The following is a 9,408-nucleotide window of genomic DNA, read 5'->3' on the forward strand; positions in this document are numbered from 1 at the left end:
TTTCCATGGGGACTTATTAGATAATGGTTCAAATATTAATTGGTTCTGCCTTAACAGAGAGGCCTCAAAGGTAAACCTGAATAAAACATCAAAGATGAAATGGTTGCAGGTTGTAGATACAAATCTTCCACAACTACACGACACTCCTCGAACATTAGCCTGCAACAGTCTGCTCCTGAATTATATGCAAGTGCTTCTCATTTTTTTTCTGAATTTTTAAAAATCATATCCAGCCTGTTTGGGACATCATATGTGAGTTATTAGTCAAATCTTTTTGAACAATTATGAATAAAAATATTTATTGAAATGTGAGGCCATTTAAATGCGCTGCCAAGTGAAAGGCTGTATCAGCATTTGATGAGTCATCCATCACAGTGTGGGAAGTCTACCCACCATGCCCACAAGCCCACGAGTCCCGTCTTTCTTGCCGGTGTCTCACTGATAACATTTACCAAATGGGACGCCATTTTCGTGAGCATTTGGGATTTTTGGCTACAGGAATTAAAAGTGAAGAGTACCAGCTTCAATATGAAGAAAAGACTAGGAGTCTGAACTCTTTGTTAGGGTTTTACTGCTGAGAACAGACACCATGACCAAAGCAACTCTCATAAGGACAGCATTTAATGGGGGCCTGGCTTACAGTTCAGAGGTTCAGTCCATTATCTTCAAGACAGGAGCATGTCGACATCCCGGCAGGCATGGTGCAGGAGGAGCTGAGACTTCTACATCTTCATCTGAAGGCTGCTAGCAGAATACTGGCTTCCAGGAAGCTAGCATGAGGGTCTTGAAGTCCACACCCACAATGACACACCCACTCCAAGGCCACGCCCACTTCATCAGGGCCACACCTTCTAAATAGAGTCACTCCCCTGCCAGAGCATATACAGTCACATATACTCAGTAAAATAACAGATGATTCTCGTGCATACTCCTAATTTAAGAGAGTCTAAAATAGAGGAAGCAAGGCAGAGAAAGATCCTAAAGTCCTACTATTTTCTGTGGCACAAAGGTTTTGGGAGTATTCTTTCCCTCCAGTAAGTCAACCTTCCCTCTCACCTCCCTGCAGTTGTGATAGACCTCAGTGTGGGTTGTGGCTTCTGACCAGGGGCAATGAGGCTTCCTATCAAAGGACTCTCATCCATCTCTCATGGTAATTAATTCTAATAAAGCTCCATTTAATACTAAGAGAGCCGCTGTAGGGCATGGTTTTACAAGATATTGCAAAGCCTAATTGAAAATTCTTTACCTTATTCGAAAAACAAGCTTCCCTAAAGGTGTTTAGAAATATTGCATAGCAATTCTCATTGCAGCTCAGGGACTCTGCTTCTGGCTGTGGGATGCGTCCATGCTGTGGCTCTGTCTACTAGGTACCTGGGCCCAAACGACCAAGCTGAGTACTGGTCCTAAAGTCGCTGAGTTACATAAAATTAGAACTGCAATGAAAGTTGCCAGCACTTGAAGACACAGTAAAAGTTGGGTAGAGGGGTTGGGGATTTAGCTCAGTGGTAGAGCGCTTGCCTAGCAAGCGCAAGGCACTGGGTTCGGTCCCCAGCTCCGAAAAAAAGAAAAAAAAGTTGGGTAGAGGACATAGATATCATGCTAGAACTGAGCTGGAAGCTTCTTCCTTGCTATCTAGCTTTCATGGTACTAAAAGGAGTTACCCGGCTGTAGATCCGGTCTGTTACAGTATTGCATTGCTGCAAAAGGGGTAGGTCTGCTAGTGAGTAACTAGCTACCTGCCACCTCCACTGCCTCCTCCTCCTCCTCCTCTTCCTCCTCTTCCTCTTCCTCCTCCTCCTCCTCCTCCGCCTCCGCCCGCCACCACCGCTGCCTCCTCTCCCTCCTCCTTCTTCCCCTCCTTCTCCTCCTATCTCCCTCCTCTTCCCCTCCCCCTCTTCGTCCTCCTCTTCCCCTCCTCCTTCCTCTTTCGTTTTCATTTTTTGTCCTCCTCTTCCTCCTCCTTCTTTTGATATTAAAGCTTGCTTCCTGGAAGGCAGTCAGTGCCTAATTCTATCAACCTATTCAAAAGCCTGCAGCTACGAAGGTCACAGACCCTTCTGAGTGGAAATGTAGTCCCACTGATGTCTAATTATCTGTTTGTAGCCATAGACTAGTACAGCCCTAAATCCCAGTCAGAGTATCTCTTGGGGCTGTGAGTGATGTTTAAGTTTAGTATGCTCATAACTAGTCAAAGTTCTTGGGGAAAAGTGACTTTTGACTGTTCAAACATTAGCAGGGGATGTATATCACCCCCTTGAAAGGCCCAGAAAAGAAAACAGAATTGAAGGAATGTAAGAGCCACCGGATGGAGAAGAACACTATGAAACCGTGTCTTTTGAAGGTGACATGGTTCTTGTCCTCACAGCAGCTGTGACAATATGCATCTAGAAGTAGAAAGAAGTCACGGAAGTAGGAGCAAAACTGTGTGGGAAGAGAAAGGAGGCATGGCAGGGGTAATAGCGAGTAAAGGAGTGTAACTATGCTCACGATACATTGTGTATGAGTTTGAAGCTGTCTAAAATTTGAAAACTAATACAGCTTTTTAAAAACTTCTAGTATTTGCACGATGCTCGGAGTGCACCGTGCATGGTGCACGGCTCTGGGCAACTCTGTAGGGGGTCAGGTGACCTCTTTAGAGGTGGCAACACAGAGAGGTTTAGCAACTCTCCCAAGCCACTGCACATAGTTCTATAAACCCTGGATAAACTTGGCTTCAGTCATCTGCTGTTCAGGGCCATCGTGCTTCATGCTCTCACTTTCCGGCCGTCGTGCTTCATGCTCTCACTTTCCGGCCGTCGTGCTTCATGCTCTCACTTTCCAAATGGGGAAAATGAGGACAAGGACATGAGGTGTGGCGATTGCCCCGCCAGGTACAGCGGAGCTGGGGAAGAATGCAGGCGCGAGGTCCACTCACACTTCACAACTCAACAACCTTTCCAGAAACTGACCAAAACGCTTGCCTTTCCGGGAGTCTCACACTGTCTGCCAGCTCTGAGGCAGCATTGTCTTCCTGTCTTATTTATTGAGTGGTTCTGTTATGGGGTTGAACTAGAAGGCTGTCGTTTTTTGTTTTTTGATTTTTTTTCCTGAATTCCCCAGGGTATAAGTTTTGATCACTGTCTACATTGAAATAGCTTTTCCTTTTGGGTGGGATTTATAAAAATTGTTCATGAGCAGCTTTTTAATGACTTCGAGAAGCATGTTCTAAGTAAAGAAGCAGAAAGTTCTGGGGAGACAAGACTTCTACCTGGCCAGCCTTCCTTCTCCAGGAAGATTTGCATGGTCTAAGCTCTCTAAGTAGATGAGTTCGAACAGCTACAAGAGGGTAGCCTCCTGGGACTGGTGCACACTGCACCTGGAGGACTTCTAGCCCAGCCTACAACAGACTCAGAGAGCCGGGGAGCCAGGTTTTTAACCCCCACATTCCCGAAAGGCAGCCAACTCAGTTATGTCTTTCCCTGTACACGTCTGTATATCTACTTCCAACTTAATAGCTTTATATCCCTACACTTTTTTGTTAGATTTGACCTTAATATTCTTCGCACTTGTGCTAAGCACTACCCCCAGAAGATTATCTAATAATAAAATAACTAATCAGCTAATTTATTAAATCTAAGTGCAAAGTAGCCAATTACAAGTTCAACATGTCTACATTCCTACAGAAGCCATCTGGCCTAGTAACCATGCCTGGTTATTAATGTCATAAAAAGATTCCAAACGTTTTTTTCAAGCCACAAAATATTTATTATTTTAGTTAAATCCCATTGCTCTGAACTTCAAAGCCTTTTTTTTTTCCATCTGCAGTGTAAGTGAATTTTGTTGTTGGGGAATGCTGCCTTTAAAATAATGAGCTGTCAAGGGGAGCTTAGAAATAATTTAGTTATGTAGAAGGTTTCCCTGCAACAGCCATCCACATTAAAGGAACACCATTTTGACCTGTAAATGCAGTTAGTAACTTCTGAGCTTCTCACTTCAGATTTTTGCAGGGATGAGTCCTTTGTCCCCGCTACTCAGCACTGCTTCTGGGATGACCTCATTTAATAATGACCCCACTGGGTACCCAGATGCTGTATAACTTCCACATAGCGACAGCTTCCGAAGTTAAGATTCTATTATGCTTTCTTTCTTTGAGAACCTCATACAGGTATACAATGAAATACGATCACAGACACCTCCATATTTCCCCATCCAATTCCTTTCATAGCCTATCCAGCACCTCTCGCCACAGCTCTCTCCCCGACCTCCAGCTCCGATCTCATTCCACACACTCTGCAAGGTCTCCTGAGCCCCATTTATGGTTACGAATTCCTGGTCTACTATTCTCAGAATGTGGGTCAGTTATGAGTTTCTGCTTTGATTGTCGCCCTTTGCAAAAAAGAAGCTTCTATGACTAAGGTTGGGTTGAGAGCGGCCAGGTCTGCGGATGTAGACAGAGTTAGAAGTGTAAAAATATTAGAAGGGAATTTGACAACATGACCATGCGGCAAACAACAGCAGATTTTTAATCTAGGGCCCCCTGAGTAATGGATTTTCTTTTTTTAAACAGGATTACAACATGAGCTACAAAACCTATTTCTGTGGTGCAGGCTTTAAATCCAATCAGAAAGTGGTTGGTTACACCGTCACGGTTGTGCCACTGTTGTACCAGAGGGCATGTGTTGCCTGGGGAGCCAGCTCTTTAGTACGCAGGGCTCAGTGCTAAGCAAGATAACTGCTGTTTTCTCTAACAACCAAAACTGTATCTATAATCCAAACCCATTTTAGCTTCAAATCCATAACTTTATATAGATGTATCTCATTTCCATTCAAGTTGATCTCCTGCCTGAAACTATTAACACCCCCAGCCCTCTTGATCCTGATGAATCTATCTAATTCTGCAATGCTGGGACCTGTGGATTGTGGCTGTGAACATTGCTTCCTTGTCTCTCCTGCTACGTCTACTTCCCAACACTTCAACCAGACCTGCATTTGGCTGATATGTTTTTTAACCTCTACCCTCCTCACACCCAAGCACAACATCCTTGCTTTTGGAGAAGTGAGCCCCTTCCTCAGCCTCAAAAACGCTCCCCTGTAGCTCATTCATTGGCCCAGTCATTTGCCACAACTCATTCAGGATGACCTGTGACATGTGACCTGATTCAAGGATTCTGTTGGGATCTTCCTGTAGAGGATTTAATAGGCATTTCCAGGGAGTTCTGCTCTGCAAGACTCTAGAAATGATCCTCTCTCTCTCTCTCTCTCTCTCTCTCTCTCTCTCTCTCTCTCTGTGTGTGTGTGTGTGTGTGTGTGTGTGTGTGTGTGTGTGATTTGAGGTCTGAAATTGTGATCATCTTGAGAATAAAACCAACACAAAAGCTAGCAAAGAAAATCAAGTAAATGTTCACAGAAGTCACTGTCTGCTACTCTGCAGACTACCCCATTTTCCTGACCTTACTATCCCCTGAGGAAAATATTATTTACTGTTGGAGCTAATTTGTGTTTTTGTTTTCTATGATTTGTTGCTAGATGCTCCCCAGGAGAAGGTGCCATGCTGACTTGTTGGGATTTGGTGTCCAGGTGCCCCTCACTGTCTCCCTTCTGCAGCCGTAGTACTTGATTCTCTCTCACCTAGATTAATGGAACAATTCTCCTCGCTGGTGTTGCTGCCTCCAACCTCGGTCTGCAGCCATCCATCTTCTGCAACTGTTAACCTTGCCTTTCCAGCATGGACAAGATAGAAATCTGCTTTTCCTAGATTCCTATTCAGCAACTCTAGAAAATGCTTCTTTCCTCCTTTTTTTCTTGGCATAAGCTCATACTTACGACGTAAACTTATTAGGAAACAAGGTAAGAGAGAGTCTAGAAAAGGGACCAGACTTGGCCCACGTCTGCAAGGACTGAGGCAGGAGCCCAGTGGAGAAGAAGATACAGCAGTGTTGTGGTCCTATTTCAGTGTCTATTAGACTGTGTGCCCAGAGACCACAGTATTGTCAAGGTGGGCCAATGACAATTCGGTCATTTGTGCACAGGCAGGAAGAGCTGGTGGCTGCTTTCCTAATAACAAAGGAATGGGAGATACTTAGAGACTTAGCTCCATCCTTCCATAACAACACCAAGAATTGGAGCACACAAACCAAATCACCTCAAAGACAAAACAAAGCAGCAAACAGACAAAGAGAAGGCCAACTCTGAGGTAAGGATGTTTGCTTGGGTTGGCCATGGGATGATGTGTGTATTGCTCACAGACCTTGCAGTATTATTCAGTTCTGCTAATGACTGTATCCTAGGCTTTCTCCTTCATCATAATGCACATATACACATCCTGTCTTCTTAGCAGCTTGTTACCCTTTTCCTCTTTTCTCGGATTTCCCTCCTCCCCGTGCTGCTGTGGACCTCTCGGATGCCTTCCCTTCTACGCCTCAGGATGTTGTCTCCAACGTTGGTCTGAGTACAACTTGGAGAATTTGGGGGATTTCACCAGGGACTTTGAATGGAAAAGAAGAGAATTCAAAATTTCATTTTGGTGTCCAAGAGGCAAGGTAGCACTGGAGGGATACATTTCCTGACTAGGGAAACAAGGAATATAAAGGAGGAAGACGGGGAGGGGGAGGAGAAGGACGAGGAAAGCCAGAACAAGAGAGCAGACTTGCCAGCTTAAGTTTTTCTGATTGTATTTGCTTCTAAGAGCTGAGCACATTGCTGTTCCCAGACACTCACTGAGACACCTCAGATCTTTCAGCAATTTATCTTTACCTCTCCCACTCGTTCTTCTTATCTTGACGTTTGCGATGCTTGTATCCAAATTACTGCTAATATGCCCATCTCCTTTCCTATAATTTAACTCTTTTGGCTCAGCAGCCTCACAGCATGGGCCTAGAAATCTTCAACTTAATTTTCCCTCTCACATCTACATGTCTTTGATTACGATTTCCAGTTCTAAGGGGTGCCCATGTTCACCATCTGTCACTTCATGTCTAAAATCACATTTTATACCTCTCTCTCAGGCTAGTATTCCATCCACACTACTGCAGTGCCCTTCTCCAGAACTTGTAGAATCCTGAATTGTATTTAGATGCCGGAGTACTTCGAGGCCACAGAAAAACTTAATCTCTGTTTTGTTTTGTTTTTTTTTCCCAGCTCCTAGGAAGTTTTGTTTGATAAATATTTTTGAAGGACCAGTGTAATGAGTGCATCAACAAATTAGTCAGGTAAATGCCATATAGAAAATTTAGTGCATTCTGTAACCTGGAAAACTAGCAATAAGTTTATAAGAGATGTGATGACAAGATTCCTGGAAAACTGGCACATGTGTATTCTATAAGTGGCGGGAGAATTAGCACGTCACTTTTGGTGATCAATATATTAATGTATAGCAAATGTGATGAGAATATTCATAGCTTTGACGTAAATATGAGTCCTTCCCACTTTGAAAAAAATTAGATTTGAAAAAGCCTAAATATGTGCTTGGCGAACAGGACAGCCACAATACCTGGGGAGAAACTGCTGAATTATAGCACCTCACAGTGATAAAACTGTAATTTAAATAAGAAATAAAAAGAAGTAAGAAAAACACCATATTAGCTTAAATATAAAACTGCAAAGGTTCCTCCTTGATTAGCTGTAACAGTACCAGAATATGCTGTGCAAGTTTACAGGGGAGGAAAGTAACCAACAATTCCATTGAGCTTCGACGTCTTTAAACCACAAGAATAACAAACAAATGGGGGTATTTGGAAAGGTGCAATACTGGCATTCGGACCTTGGCAGTCACCAACAGTTGTCTAATTGTACTTAGAAGCACTTCAACAGGAAAGAAAAACAAACCTCGTACTGGAAATCTAATCCATTACCTGGGGCAAGCGAGGTCATGTATCTTGGAGGAGAAACCCTAAAACGAATCCTTGTACCCACAGATAGATGCAATTCTCATCCTTCAGTTATAGAAAACCACACTTGGCCAAAAGCCAGAGATCGACTACTTCTGAATGCCCAGCTCCTGAACCTAAGGCTGGTGGGGCATCATAGAAGCGGGGACGGACAGAAAGACTGTAAGAGTCAGAGGTGGGAGATTGTGTCTGTGTGAAACAATAGGAGAGCTACATCCATGAGACCTCAACATGGCTGCCTGAACAAGACCTGAACAGTGACAGTCCCCACAGACACACTCACACGGGAGGGGTTGTCACACTGTACTTCACCTACACTAAGAGCCTCAGGCCACTAATGACTGCCAAGAGGGAGAATTAGTCTCTCCCAGGGGCAAGCACCGTACCTGCTTGCCCAATATCAAGTGATAAGTCCTGAAATCATATCCGTACAAGTAACACTACACAGACGCATCAGTTGTGTTTATGCGTGGGTAGGTATGTATATAACAAAATTAATAACAGAGTCCACCAACTTATAAGGGATTGAGAAAGAGGTGAGCGGCTGGAGGGAGGAGAGGAAGGAGAATAAACGAAAAACTATACTTTAACTAAAATTTTGGAAATTCTTTAAAAATAGGTAATGATATAATCATACAATAAACAATATATGATATATATGTATATGCTTCAAATGGCATACTTTTTCAATGTTCATGCAGAATTTTAACCCAATATGGACAAAAATTAAAGTATCAAATCGTTGGCTTGTTGGTATTATATTTATTTTATCAAAACTGGCATTAATTAAAAAGGCCTAATAACAACAGTTACTAAAAGAAATATCACATAGCATTTCCCATATTATGGGCTAGACCTGCCTAAAAAATTTCCTGAAGTAAAAAGTTCGGTGCCTGCGATTGAAAAATCCTTCTACCCACGTGGTCTCAGTTGGCGCATTTGCATAATGATTTATGGACATTTGCCCTAACAATTGCGTGGGGAGACGAAGCAGCTGTTCCCTCGCTTGGCTTTGCCTGTGTTAACAAGAGATGGACAGCTGCGTTAATGAAAAACAATTCCTAATAGTTTAGCTCAGCGAGTCTCGAAGTGCATGCCGGTATTGCCAATCCGGAGAGGAAAAAAGGGTTCCAGAATCACGGTACCTGTGCTCTCCCTTCCTCTCTCTGGACTCCACCTGGAAGGCAGCTCGCAGGTTGCAATGGGTGGGGCTTATCCAGCTCTGACTCGTGATGCAATGGGTACAAAGAGTCAAATTTGGAGGCAGCTCGAAAGAGCGGGTAGATCACAGAGCTGTGATTGATCCATCCATGTCTCTACTGGGCTCCCCTGACTAAGACTACAGGATTCTGAGTAAGTTCAACCCAACAGTATTTGGGGAACACTATTCCTATTATTGATTGGATCATCTTCTATGAGCATCGCTGTGCTCAGACAACAGGAAGGATTTGAAAGCAGATCTTGCCACCCCATCCAGCTTCCGTGCTTCCCTAAGCATTCCCTAGGCATCATCACAGACAGGCATCCTTTAAGCCTGATCATA

Source organism: Rattus rattus, chromosome 13, assembly GCF_011064425.1.
Source record: "Rattus rattus isolate New Zealand chromosome 13, Rrattus_CSIRO_v1, whole genome shotgun sequence".
Taxonomy (NCBI): domain Eukaryota; kingdom Metazoa; phylum Chordata; class Mammalia; order Rodentia; family Muridae; genus Rattus; species Rattus rattus.